Here is a 15398-nt window from a genome sequence, read left to right as displayed (position 1 = left end):
CCTAAATGACACTTCAAGCTAGTATTAACTCACTTTACCCTCCATTTACCACAGAATTCAGACTTAGCCTTCCAACCCTCAAAGTCTCACTCTTTTTCCACTCATAACATCACATTCTCACTTTCTAACCCTAGGTTAGTTCTACCCTTCATCTCTAACAGTTTTCCATCAGCAATTTCAGCATATAAACATCACAAACATCATCACAAAAACCCTAAAACAGAATGGGTATGTCTAACTCATCCAAACATGGCAATTTCAACAAGTTTTCAGCAAATGCATTCACAATTAATCATCACACAGCAGAAAGCTAACAAAACCACCCATCATATCTCCCAAAACCCCATACCCACGAAATTTAAGAGAGAAAGAAGTCCACCCAAACCTGAAATTTCGAAGTCCCACTCGTAGCCACGCACTTCACGACTCCAAAAATGCCCTCCTTTCTCGATTTGGAGCAAAAATGAGCACCAAAGGTTGAAGCTTTGTGTGGAGCTTCAATGGTGAATGAGGGAGGAAGAAAAGCAACGTGAGGGAGAGGGAGAGAGAGCTTCTGTAAATGTGGGGCTGAGTGAGGAGAGAGAGGGTTGCTTTTTGGTTTAAATAAAAGGGTTTTCTCTTTTTCTATTATTTTATTCAAGCTCTGCCACATGTCCCTATTTGATTGGAGCAAAAAGGGTCCACTTTCTCTTTTTGACTGTGACCCATACTCAGTCACAAAAGTGAGAAAAATCTGACCTTTGAAACGCTAAAATCCTGCCTCGGTTTGCGTGCCGTTTCTCTGATTCCAGTTTCTCGCGTTTCTCTGCGTCCGCCGGGGCTAGTTTTCGAAAGCAAGCAATATATATATCAAAACGCTCAGAATAAAACCCCGAGCGTGGTTCAGAGGTTGGTTTCGTTAAATTTTAAGTCGCACGCAAAACGATGATTTTTAACTAATTAATTAGGAATTAACCCATAACCTCTCAGTTATGGATTTCTCTCCCTTAATTAGTCCAACCCGCATATCTTGCCCCCACTATTCCTATTTCTACCAAGAACATATCTATACATATACACGGAACAATACTTATATATATATATATATATATATATATAATCATTCAAAATACATCGTTTCCATAAACTCCGGGTAGAAATTTCCAGGATGTTACAGCTGCATTTTTGAATCAAATAAGTATTAAGCTCTCTTGAATTGTGTTATTCAAGATTATTGAGCATAAGCAAACACAAAATGTAACTATCCAAGCCTTAAGCAACATAAACACTACTCTTGATTTCTAGGTTGAAATTGCCGGTGCTGGCAGCTTGAACATACGAACTTGTATAAATTACGGGTAATTGGTCACTACATGTTTTGAGCTGAAATTTTTATGAATTTTCTATACATCTAGAAACAAATTATAAAAAAAGAACCAAGTGATTTGGATTAAAGGAAAAAATAAGAAAAATCACACAAGTTGGAAGAAAAATCAGTGTCTAGGAAAAAAAAAAGTGAAAGGGAAGTGTGCTTGTTGTTTTGGCTCAAAATTTGTTCTATAATTGGTGCCTATTTTATTCCAATCCTAGTTCTGAAATTTCAATTGAAAATTATTCTGAAAACAAGTTCCAAAACTAGAGGTTTCTTGAGTCTTTTTTTTTTAGTTTTTCTACTCTACTCTAGAGCCATTCTAGGTTCCTCTTTTTGTCCTAGCTTGCTTTTGTGTGCTTTTCATTGCTTTAATTGTTGAATAATCCTTGAAAATTTGTCTTGTTGAAACTCTATTGGTTTAGCTTTCATTTCATTTTTTTTTGTCTTTGGTTATTGCTTGTCTCTTTGTTTCCTTGCTTGTGAGTTGCCATATAGGGAATTGGAAAGGAGGATTGGTGTCATACCTTAAGAGCTATTGGACTAAGAAGCACTCAAAATTGAGTGAAACACCAAAGAGAGAATAGCCACCACAATTGGGGACTTTTTTTTGTAATTTTGTTATTGGCAATTTGCTTTGCTTTCAAATTTTGTAACAAAAAGGCCTTTCATTGGAAGTAAGTTGGGAGCCTCCAATAGGTCACCCTACTTCCATTTGGGTGTAATAATTTTAGGCAATTTTCCCTTAGGATAGTGAGTGTTTTGTTGGGAACCTTAAATGAGGTCATCCAAACACTCTTAGGATCCGTCTAGTTTGCATTTCTTGCACTTTAATTTCTTGCTTACTTTCATAGCTTATTTCCTTTACCCTCCATTGTCATCGATTTAGAAAGGCATTGGAGGAGCTAGTGTGGCTTAGTCGCTAAGTTTGTTACGATAAAGAAATTAATTCAGCAACAAATACAATGGGTTCTCTTATGGCAGGATGGGACTCTCTGATCTTGGATCCTGAATGAGGTACAGATAATTAATTAATTAATTAGTATTAGTGTTGTTTCTTTCTCGTATTATATTATGCACTTATGCTTCACCTCTTGGTCGAGTCTAGATCATAAGTCACTTGTGATTTCTGACGGAGGAAAAATTTGTTATTGTTGCAGCTACAATAGAGAGGAATTGATCACTCACCAAAGAAGAAATTAATGCTTACTGGAGAGTAAAGAAGGAGACAGAGTTAGAACACCTCAGAGCTATGTCCAAACTGTATGAGACTATTCAGGTTTTTTGACTTTGAAATTAACTACATCTCTACAATTTTTCCCCTTCTATGTGTCACAAATTCACACACACACACACATATATATAAAAGCTAGTAATATATTTTGATGTTTATGATGGATAGTGGACAGGCCCGAAAATTTGAGGATTTAGAGAATTCTCATAAGTCAAGTACCGTGACCTTGGCCAGCATAAAGGAGTCCTTAGGCATGGACGTTGACCAGAAAAGTTTAGAGCAACTTATCAAGAAAAATGGCTGGTAAATTAAATCACAGATAGTAATTGCACAATTTGGTGTATTATTATGAATCCCTTTAAATGATTAATATTTTAGAAAATGATTGGGGTTAATGCAGGTGGACCAAAAGCAGCTGGGCATTTCTGAATGAACCGCCAGTGATAGAACCTGCTTCCAATAAGTATGGATCACAGTTTCAGAAAATTCGAGGCTAGCCTCTCAACTTCCCATTCTACTACTGAAATTCTGATACCAATGCCGGATGTCGTACAGGATGTCACGACATCATGCTTCAGAACATGCAGATTATATTTGAGAGTATGAACAGATTAAACAAGTAAATCACACAAGAGAATTGTTAACCCAGTTCGGTGCAACGTCACCTACATCTGGGGGCTACCAAGCCAGGGAGGAAATCCACTAAAATAGTGTTAGTTCGAAGATCTAACAGCCACTGTTTACAACCTTCTCACCTAACCACTACCCGTGCAACCTCTACCTAAGAGCCACTCTTAGATATGAGAACCCCTCTCACTCCCTCTCAATCACTCTCCCGTGTTTACAAATGAATCAAAGACACACCAGAGATTGCTCTCTGAACAAAAGAGATCAACTCTACACAAACTATAGAGATCAACTCTACACACTCAGGTCCAACACTTGATGTTAGGGTACCATCAAGGTGGCTCACAAAACACTCAAGTCCCAAAACTCACAAAATAACTCTTCAATCCCGGACTTGGTACTCAAACCCGTGCAGCCTTCATGTTTATATAGCAGTGTGCGTATTTGGGCTGCAACAACTTGTGCTGGAGGAGATCTATCATTCTCCTGAAAAATCTGCACTTAAAGATCTAAAAGATACAGTTTGATCTTTTAGTTTTTATCTTTAATCTTTAATCCCTGAACGAACTCTTCTAGTTTGTAATTCGAACTTTAATTATCTTTTAATTCGTTCCTAAAGATAGATCGTCTAATCTGTTGCTAACTGCACATTAATCTGTTAAGGATATAACAGATTTATGTGTCCAGTATTTTCGGGCCAGATGTCCTGGACATCGTATCCGACATCGTGGATCCTGCAGCTTCAACTCTTTTATCTTGCCTTGTGCATTGTGCAGCAACTCCAGTATTTTCGGGCAGGATGTCCTGGACATTGTATCCGACATCGTGGATCCTGCAGCTTCAATTCTTCATTTGACATTTTAACTTGCCTTGTGCATTGTGCAGCCCGATCTTCTTCCTTGACATAACGTTGGACATCATGTGCAGCAACTCCAGCTTTCCTTCATTGTCTAAGTGCTTATGTTTTAACAAAATTTTAGCCAATCTTTTAAAGCTCAGTAAAGCTAAGCACTAACAATCTCCCCCTTTGGCAAATTTTGTCTAAAACATACTTAGACACTTCCTGAGCAGGTACGAGCAGTTATGCAAGTGGGATCAGCAACTTTCATTATCAGAGTAATCAAGCACAGCGGTATCTGTAGTGGTGACAGCAAAATTCTGCAAGTTGCAAGTCGTTTCCAGGATGTCAAGACATCTCGCGTGACATCAGCTTTCTGCTCCCCCTGTCTCCATGCTCTTACTGCAGTATCTTCTATCAGCTACTAGTCTTTTCCAGGATGTCAAGACATCTCATGTGACATCAGCTTTCTGCTCCCCCTGTCTCCATGCTCTTACTGCAGCATCTTCTATCAGCTACTAGTAGCTTACATTAGTCATCATCAGCAGCAGTCTCCCCCTCAAAATCATATACATACAACTCCCCCTCAAAATCATGAATCATGCATACATCGTATCCTACTTCTCAAAATCACAAATCATGCACAATACTACTATTGCCTACATAGTATCCTACTAATCATGCATATAATAATACCATTACTCCCCCTTTTTAGACAGAATTTGACAAAAGTAGAATGCATGAACTTAAGGTGCAAATATTACAGACCAATAGTAAACCATTGTTCAAAGGGACATGCCCCTTTAGCTAGTAAAAGTAAAAAGCAAAAATAAAGGTCTGATGGTCATGGGGTGGCTTCAGAATCATCATCATCTGATTCAGTATCCTCTGCTGCATCTTCCTCTTCCTCAGCTGCTTCTTCTTCTTCCTCAGCTGCTTCTTCCTCTTCTTCAGCTGCTTCTTCATCATCAATGCCACTTTCTGAGAGTCTTGTGATCAGGCGTTCCAGCTCCATCTTCTTCTCTGTGGTGGCTTTGATGGTTGCTTCCAGCACCTTGCATGTGTCCTTGAGTTCAGCAATCAAAGCATCCTTGGACACAGCACCTGAAGCAGCAGCTTTCCCTGATGTCGAGACAATGTCTGGGACATGTGTCCCCTCAAACAGTTTGTAATGCAGGGATAGAGGAGATTCTCTCTTCATCACAGAGTCAGTGTAGTTTAAAATATTGGGATGTTGACTCAACATAATGCCACACAATACAGTTGGGAAGGCAATGGGTAATTTGACAGCAAAAGATTCTGAATGCTTAACAGTTTGATCAAAAATATAGTTTCCAAAATTAAATTTGGACTTGGTTCCAACAGCATACAGAAATTTACCCAAACCTGTGGCAACAGTGGAAGTATGATTGGTGGGTACCCAGTTTGCAGCGCCAATCCTATGCAGGATTGCATACTTCACACTTAGCTTCCCTGCAGAAAGCTTCCCTTTCTTTGGCCAATGCTGGACTTGTTTGGCAGTGATTTCCTTGGCAATTCGATGCTCAGACACAGCAATATCCACCACTCCATCTGTTGGTCTGCCCAGGTATTTGTTGATTACAGCAGGGGAGAATCTAACACATTTTCCTCTGACAAACACTTTTTGATACTCATCACTCTTTCTGTTTGTTATGTCAGAGGGAATGTTGACAATGAATTCCCTGACTAGACTTTCATAGCACTCTCCCAACTTGGTGACAGTTTTCAGCAGTCCAGCAGCCTTGATGAGGTCCATGATCTCCTTGCAATCCAAGGCATCTCTTCCCAGTTCTCTTTCCAAGGCAAGTCTGCGTTGATACACAAATTTCCACCTTTCAACATTGCCAATGGAGTGGAATGAGATGTTGTCCAATGGTGCATCAGGGACATTTCCAGGCACCTTTTTCCCTGATGTCTTGGTCCTCTTGATGTCGGGAACATCTAGTTCGACATCATCATCAGAATCAGATGAGGAAATTTCTTTCCTCTTCTTGGAAGGGATTGCAACTTTGCTCCGTCTGGATGTGGTAGGAGTGATTGGAGTGCTCTTCTTCTGTGCCATAGTTTTGATTCGTCTAGACCTCTTAATGGGGGTTTTTCCCTTTCGGCTTTGTAATCTTTCTGCAATGCCAGGTGCCAACTTGTTGGCAATGGGTTCCTCATCAGATTCTACTTCTTCTAGGTCAATGAGGTTACCTGGAGCAGGTTCTGGTGCCCGTGGTGCAGGGGTCTCCTCTGTGGCTTGATCCTCTTCCTCTGTTGATTCCTCTTTGCTGGGTGAAGAGAGGACTTCAGCATTTGGGGTGGAAGATGTTGGAACATCTTTATCAGCATCAGCGACAGAAACATTAGGGGTGGAAGATGTTGGAACATCTTCATCAGCATCAGGGACAGAAGCATTTTTCAAAATGCTGCTCACAATACTGCGGATCTTCTTATCCATCTCCGGGTCTACTTCCCTAGGACTTGTTGCAAGGCTAGGGTTTTCAGAAATCTTCACTCCCTGTTGTCTTTTGGGGGCCAGTTTCTCAGGAGCAGGGGCTTGACCAGGGATCATTTGTATGGGTTGGATATGGAATTCAGGCTGTTCCTGGTTTGATGGTGCTTTGGTAGGTGATGGAGATGATGGTACAGAGGGTGAACCAGGAGCTGAAGTTTCTTTTGGTGAGGTAGCCATGGAGAAGTAGAGCCTTTGGAATGTTTTCGTAAATTTCTGAGAGCTGTTAGGGAATGCTGAAAACGAGATTACCACTAAAATATGAATTTGAATGAGGAATGTAGAGGGACGTGTGAAGCAACGGTCGAATTTGTTTTGGCTCAGTAATGAACGTGCTATTAATGTTAAGTGAGACGTTTGAGCACGTTCAGATAGCAGTAGCTGCTATAATTCCTCTAGCAGACAAATGCCCAGCTTGCCCCTCAGTTTTTCAAACTGTTTTGCATCCAATGCCTTTGTGAAAATATCTGCTATTTGTTCCTCAGTGTCAACATGCTCCAGTGTGATAACTTTATCATCAACAAGCTCTCTAATATAGTGATGTCTAATGTCAATGTGCTTGGTTCTGCTGTGTTGAACAGGATTTTTAGAAATATTAATAGCACTCAAGTTGTCACAGTACAATGTCATGACATCTTGTTCGACATTGTACTCCTTCAGCATCTGCTTCATCCAAACTAGTTGTGAACAGCTGCTTCCTGCTGCAATATACTCTGCTTCAGCAGTAGATAGGGACACACAGTTCTGCTTCTTGCTGAACCATGAAATAAGATTGGTTCCCAAGTAGAAACATCCACCAGAAGTGCTTTTTCTGTCATCTGCACTTCCAGCCCAATCAGCATCACAATACCCAACTAGCATTGAACCTGAACAATGACAGTACATAATCCCATAGTCACTGGTGCCATTTACATATTTCAGAATTCTCTTTACTTGATTCAAGTGACTTATCTTAGGATTGGCTTGATATCTTGCACAAACACCTACTGCATAGGTGATGTCAGGTCTGCTAGCTGTTAAATATAGTAAGCTCCCAATCATGCTTCTGTACAGACTTTGATCAACACTGGTGCCAGCTTCATCCTTTGACAGCTTCAAGTGAGTAGGTGCAGGTGTTCTTTTATGGCTGGCATTTTTCATCCCAAACTTCTTGACAATGTTCTTTGCATACTTGCTTTGTGAGAGGAATATGGAGTCTTCCATCTGCTTCACTTGGAGTCCCAGAAAATAAGTCAGCTCTCCAACAAGACTCATCTCAAATTCAGATTGCATCTGTTGGACAAAATGTCGAAGCATCTCATTCGACATCCCTCCAAACACAATGTCATCAACATATATCTGTGCTATCATCAAGTTTTCAGCATCTTGTTTGACAAAGAGAGTCTTGTCAATTCCTCCCTTCCTATACCCTTGCTGAGTAAGGAACTCTGTTAGCCTTTCATACCAAGCTCTTGGAGCTTGCTTCAATCCATAGAGAGCCTTCTTGAGCCTGTATACATGATCTGGATGAGTTGGATCTACAAATCCCTTTGGCTGCTCCACATAGGCTTCTTCATTCAGGTATCCATTCAGAAACGCGCTCTTCACATCCATTTGGTACAGCTTGAATTTGAGGATGCAAGCTACACCAAGTAACAATCTGATGGACTCAAGTCTAGCAACTGGGGCGAACGTTTCATCAAAGTCTACACCTTCAATCTGAGTGTAGCCTTGAGCAACAAGTCTGGCCTTGTTTCTGGTTATAACACCTTCTTCATTGGTTTTGTTCTTGAAGATCCACTTGGTGCCAATCACATTAGTTCCCTCGGGTCTCGGAACTAGCTCCCAGACTTCATTCCTTTTGAATTGCTCCAATTCTTCTTGCATAGCATTGATCCAGAACTCATCAGTCAGTGCCTCTTTCACATTCTTGGGCTCAATTTTGGAGACAAAACATGAGTTGGAGACAATCTCAATCTCCCTTGATCTTGTAGTGACTCCTCTGTTTGGATCTCCTATAATCAGCTCCTTGGGGTGCATCTTCTGGATTCTAATGGAGGGTCTCTTGTCAGGTTGGTTGATGTTTGATTCATCTGTAACAGAATCAGAGTTTTCTGCATTTTCTGCACTTTTAGCTGTATCTGCTACATTGTCTCCCGATGTTCTGACATCTTCTTCGACATCCTTCTTTCTTGCTGGAGTTAGATCATCAACAACCACATTGATGGATTCCATCACAGTTCTGGTTCTGGAATTGAATACTCTATATGCTCTGCTGTTTGTAGAGTATCCCAGGAATATTCCTGCATCACTCTTGGGATCCATCTTTCTCCTTCGCTCTCTATCTGCCAAAATGTAACATGGACTTCCAAAGATGTGGAAGTGCTTGACAGTTGGCTTCCTCCCTTTCCAGATTTCATACAGTGTGGTTGGAGTCCCTCTTCTAAGTGTGACTCTGTTGTGGATGTAGCATGCTGTGTTCATGGCTTCAGCCCAGAGATTATAGGGAAGTTCTTTGGCATGAAGCATGACCCTAGTAGCTTCTTGCAAAGTCCTGTTTTTCCTTTCAACTATGCCATTTTGTTGTGGTGTAATGGCTGCAGAGAACTCATGAGTGATGCCTTCAGATGTGCAGTATTTAGTAAACTTGCTGTTTTCAAACTCTCTGCCATGGTCACTCCTGATTCTCTTGATGACACAGTCTTTTTCTCTTTGAAGTCTTAGACTCAACTCCTTGAATACTTCAAAGGTGTCTGATTTTTCTCTGATAAAGTTGACCCAGGTAAATCTGGAGAAATCATCCACAACAACATAGGCATACCTCTTTCCTCCAAGGCTTTCAACTTGCATAGGCCCCATCAAGTCCATGTGAAGTAGTTCCAGCACCCTGGAAGTGGTCTGATGTTGAAGCTTCTGGTGGGACATCTTGACTTGCTTTCCAATCTGACATTCACCACAGATTCTGCCTTCTTCTATTTTCAGATTGGGAATGCCTCTAACAGCACCTTTGTCAATGATTTTCTTCATGCCTCTTAAGTGCAGATGTCCAAATCTTTGATGCCATATTTTGACTTCATCTTCTTTGGAGACTAGACATGTGGAGGAGTAACTGGTTTCTTGAGGTGTCCATAGGTAACAGTTGTCCTTTGATCTGCTGCCCTTCATTAGGACTTCACTCTTCTCATTTGTCACCAAGCATTCTGACTTTGTGAAGTTTACATTGAATCCTTCCTCACACAACTGACTGATGCTGATCAAGTTTGCAGTCAGTCCCTTCACCAGCAGTACTTTGTTCAGACTAGGAAGTCCATCATGGACTAGCTTTCCCATTCCAGTGATCTTTCCTTTAGAGCCATCTCCAAATGTCACATAGCTAGAGGAGCAAGGTTCAATGTTCACCAGGAATTCTTTAACTCCTGTCATGTGTCTGGAACAGCCGCTATCTAGGTACCAATCTTCCTTAGCTGATGCTCTAAGTGAAGTATGAACAACAAGACTAACAGTCTTGTGTTTTGGAACCCACATCATCTTCCTTCCACTGCTGCTTCTTTGAGTTCTATGATGTGGATGGCCATGTAAATGATAGCAAAAGGGCTTTATGTGACCATACTTGCCACAGTAGTGACACCTCCACTTCTTTCTTTTGCTCCTTTTCTGCTGCGTTCCATGATGTCGAGACCGATGTTGTGACATCGTGGCTCCAGTGCTGTTTTTGGCAGGAACAAATTCTGTCATGGTTGTTCTGCCAGCAGATTTATGATTAAATCCAAGTCCTCTCTGGTTTCCAATATTCTTTCCAAGCTGTAGCACCTCATCAAGTGTATCTGAGCCTTTATTCAGCATCTTTATTGATTTTGTCATGTTTTCCAGTTTAGAGTTCAGAAAACCAACTTCTCCTTTAAGCTCAGAGATCTCCTCTTCATGTGCCTCCTTCTCAGCCTCCAGATTTGCAATGACCTTCTTCAGTTGTGCTTCTTGCTGAAGAATCTTCTCACTTTTGATGCATAGTTCTCTATAGGATGTAGCAAGCTCATCAAACGTGATTTCACTGTCTGTATCACTTGAATCTTCAGCAGATTCAAATCTCCCAGTGAGTGCATTCACATCTCTGTCAGAATCACTTTCTTGTTCACTCTCTGTATCATCAGACCGACATACAGAAAGTCCTTTCCTCTGCTTCTTGAGATGAGTGGACATTCAGCTTTGATGTGTCCATAGCCTTCACACCCATGGCATTGAACTCCTTTGCTGTGACTGGGCTTTTCATCTGACCTTTTCTGGTATTCACTACCTTTCCTGATGTCGAAAGGGATGTTCCGGACATGTGGTTTCTGCCTCCTGTCCATTCTGTTCATCACTTTGTTGAACTGTTTTCCAAGGAGCACAACTGCGTTAGTCAGACCTTCATCAGTATCCAGGTCATACTCATCTTCTTCTCCTTCATCATTAGACACGAACGCCAGATTCTTGCTCTTCTTTTCAGTCCTATCCGAGAGTCCTAGCTCAAAGGTTTGAAGGGAACCAATGAGTTCATCTACTCTCATGTTGCAAATGTCTTGGGCCTCCTCTATTGCAGTGACTTTCATGTCAAATCTCTTAGGCAAAGATCTGAGGATCTTTCTCACCAGCTTTTCATCTGTCATTCTTTCTCCCAAGGCAGTGCAAGCATTGGCAATTTCAAGAATGTTCATGTGGAAGTCATGAATACACTCTTCCTCCTTCATCTTCAGATTTTCGAATTTTGTGGCCAATAGTTGCAATCTGGACATCTTCACTTTGGAGGTTCCTTCATGAGTGGTTTTCAGGATCTCCCATGCATCCTTGGCCACTGTGCATGTGTTGATCAGTCTGAAGATATTCTTGTCAACTCCATTGAATAGAGCATTCAAAGCTTTGGAGTTTCCAAGTGCCAATTCGTCTTCTTCTTTTGTCCAGTCTTCTTCTGGCTTCAATTCATTAGTGGGCTTTCCTTCTGTGTCCAACATCTTGGGATGTTCCCAGCCTTTGATGACAGCTTTCCAGGTTCTGCTATCCAGTGATTTGAGGAAGGCCACCATCCTTGCTTTCCAGTATTCATAGTTGGTTCCATCCAGAATTGGTGGTCTGTTCACTGGTCCTCCTTCTTTCTCCATGTTCATCAGAATTTATCTCCCTAGATCTCACTCAGTGATTTCGAGTGCCGGCTCTGATACCAATTGAAATTCTGATACCAATGCCAGATGTCGTACAGGATGTCACGACATCACGCTTCAGAACATGCAGATTATATTTGAGAGTATGAACAGATTAAACAGGTAAATAACACAAGAGAATTGTTAACCCAGTTCGGTGCAACGTCACCTACATCTGGGGGCTACCAAGCCAGGGAGGAAATCCACTAAAATAGTGTTAGTTCGAAGATCTAACAGCCACTGTTTACAACCTTCTCACCTAACCACTACCCGTGCAATCTCTACCTAAGAGCCACTCTTAGATATGAGAACCCCTCTCACTCCCTCTCAATCACTCTCCCGTGTTTACAAATAAATCAAAGACACACCAGAGATTGCTCTCTGAACAAAAGAGATCAACTCTACACACTCAGGTCCAACACTTGATGTTGGGGTAACATCAAGGTGGCTCACAAAACACTCAAGTCCCAAAACTCACAAAATAACTCTTCAATCCCGGACTTGGTACTCAAACCCGTGCAGCCTTCATGTTTATATAGCAGTGTGCGTATTTGGGCTGCAACAACTTGTGCTGGAGGAGATCTATCATTCTCCTGAAAAATCTGCACTTAAAGATCTAAAAGATACAGTTTGATCTTTTAGTTTTTATCTTTAATCTTTAATCCCTGAACGAACTCTTCTAGTTTGTAATTCGAACTTTAATTATCTTTTAATTCGTTCCTAAAGATAGATCGTCTAATCTGTTGCTAACTGCACATTAATCTGTTAAGGATATAACAGATTTATGTGTCCAGTATTTTCGGGCCAGATGTCCTGGACATCGTATCCGACATCGTGGATCCTGCAGCTTCAACTCTTTTATCTTGCCTTGTGCATTGTGCAGCAACTCCAGTATTTTCGGGCAGGATGTCCTGGACATTGTATCCGACATCGTGGATCCTGCAGCTTCAATTCTTCATTTGACATTTTAACTTGCCTTGTGCATTGTGCAGCCCGATCTTCTTCCTTGACATAACGTTGGACATCATGTGCAGCAACTCCAGCTTTCCTTCATTGTCTAAGTGCTTATGTTTTAACAAAATTTTAGCCAATCTTTTAAAGCTCAGTAAAGCTAAGCACTAACAACTACCTAGGGATTCCAATTGGAGTTAATCCGAGAAGAACGGTGGGGTGGGAACCCATTATCAGAAAATTCGAGGCTAGGCTCAACAAATGGAACCAGAGAAGCATTTCTATGGCTTGCAGAATTACCCTAATTAATGATGTCCTAACAGCGCTGCCTATGTTTTATTTGTCTTATTTCAGGGCCCTTACGGCAGTGATTAATAGGCTAACTGCAATTCAAAGGAAATTTCTCTGGGGTGGCAGTTGTGAAGGGAAGAAGATAGCTTCGGTAGCTTGGAGTAAAGTGTGTGCCTCTAGAGCTATGGGAGGCTTGGGAATTAAAGACATTAAGGCACATAACAATGCTCTCCTAATTAAATGGAAATGGCTGATATTTCACCAATCAGACCAGCTTTGGAGCAGGATCCTAATTTCTAAGTACAAGGGATGGAGTGGTTTGGACCAGAGGCCATCAAAGAAATACTTCTCTCAATGGTGGTCTGACTTAAGGTATGTTAATCAGCACTAGGACATGGAGGATGTCTCCAAGCAATTCTCTTGGAAGGTGGGTAGGGGAGACCAAATTCTTTTCTGGAATGACCCTTGGGTTGACGGCGAGGTACCTCTTAAAGAGAAATTTACAGAATTATACCAAATCTCTTCCCAAAGATTACACATTGTGGAAGACATGGGTTATTTTTCTGAAAATGGGTGGGAATGGACTTTATCTTGGAGAAGAAATTTGTTCGACAGTGAGATGGGGGTAGCTTCAACTTTTATAGATCATATCGCAGCTATCAGAATAAGTGGCAATCTGAAGGACACCTGGCTGTGGGGAGCTAAACCTAATGGGATCTTCTCTACCAAATATGCCTATAACCTTATTAAAGCTGAACAATTCTCTGAAGCTCAGGGTTCGGGTTTTCATCAGCTTTGGGACCTTAAAGTCTCTCCTAAAGTTCTATCTTTTGCTTGGAGACTGCTTTGGGATAGACTTCCTACTAAGGATAATCTATCTAGGAGACAAATTCAGCTTGACAATGACCTATGTCCACTCTAACAAAGTCAACCTGAAACTGCCTCCCATTTGTTCTTCACTTGCGACAAAGTGTTGCCTCTGTGGTGGGAATTCTTTACTTGGGTCAAGGAAGATTGAGTTCTCCAATATAGCCCAATGGATAACTTTCTCCAGCACTCATCTACAGCTGGAGGAAAGGACACCAATAGAAGATGGAAGATTTGCTGGTTGGCTGCTAGAAAGTCAATTTGGAAATCCAGGAATGACTTGGTGTTTCACAATCATTCATTTGACATCTCTAAGTTGGTGGCCAATTGCATTTTCCTCACTTGGACTTGGCTCAAGGGGTGGGAAAAGGATTTTAGTGTTCCTTTACACCAATGGTCCTCAGCAATGTCTTTAGCCTTTGCTTAAGTTTTGCTTTGTAGGGTTGGGGTTGTGGTGTTTCTCATGTGGGGCTCATGTCTTTTGTATCTTATCAGGAGATCTTTCTCCTGTGTTAGTTGTAGTACCCCTGGTACTCTTATCTATTAATATAATATAATTACTTTTGGCGGTTAAAAAAAAAATGCATCACAGTTTCACGTGGCCAACTCGGGGTCTATGAAACTTAACCCCGGAGATGGAATTAATGCTTCATATGAGTTTTTTCACGTTATATATCATGTCCACGACTATAGTTTGGTATCTATATGTGTAATGAATTCTATTTTGTCACTTACAATTCTGCATAACAACTCTGTATTTCTGGTTTGTTTGAAAAGGGATGCAAAAATCCCAACAGATTTTAAAGAGAGAATATTGAACTGGTTTGGCTTTGTGGTTAAGGAAAGCATGCAGTACCTTTTATTTGTCTGCCTTGTAATCCTAATTAAATGGCTATTATTTAATTTGCTACGTAGCATTGATACACTTATGTTGGAGACACATGCAAGCATACACTTATGTGCAGAGGTACTAAAGTACTCACAAATTTTGTGTCTTGTCATATTATAAGTACCAAGGACAAGGCCCAAAACCAGAGTAATTTTGAAGCAGAAAGAAGGTTAAAAAGTAAAATTGAGTGCAATATAGAGGTGTTGGAATAGGCTCAGCAACTATGGAATTTGGGAAAAAGCATAGGCATGGAGGCAGATACAGACCATTTTGACTTTATCCAAAACTATGCCAATATGGAATCCAGAGACAGAAAATAAGCTATGGAGTTGGGTAATAGGAATGCCCATAGATGAATATTCTATCCTATAACATTAGAGGGATGGGTAGAGGTATTAAATGGGCCTCTATCAGGAACTTGGTTGGGAAGCTGAAGGTTGACCTTCTCTGTTTACAAGAAACAAAGAGGGACTCTTTTGATAAGGCAGCTTGCCAGGCCTTGTCAAGGCACCCAGATATTGCTTGGGAATGGCACCCAGCTGTGAACACTGCTGCGGGGCTGCTGTGTGTTTGGAATAACAAAAACTTCCAGGTTGATTTTAGAATTTTTGAAAAGGGGTTCATTATGTTGGAAGGGGTTTGGTTGGTTGACATGCAGAGAGTTGTTGTGGCCAATATTTATGCT

General features: G+C 41.0%; 1 pseudogene; it reads left to right on the top strand.

Annotated features, from left to right (window-relative positions):
• The first annotated feature begins 2298 nt into the window (after nucleotides 1–2298).
• On the top strand, nucleotides 2299–15033 carry LOC100811785 (uncharacterized; annotated as a pseudogene).
• The last annotated feature ends 365 nt before the right edge of the window (nucleotides 15034–15398 follow it).

This window comes from Glycine max, chromosome 10, assembly GCF_000004515.6.
Source record: "Glycine max cultivar Williams 82 chromosome 10, Glycine_max_v4.0, whole genome shotgun sequence".
Lineage (NCBI taxonomy): Eukaryota > Viridiplantae > Streptophyta > Magnoliopsida > Fabales > Fabaceae > Glycine > Glycine max.
This window is presented reverse-complemented; position numbering and strand designations above follow the sequence as displayed.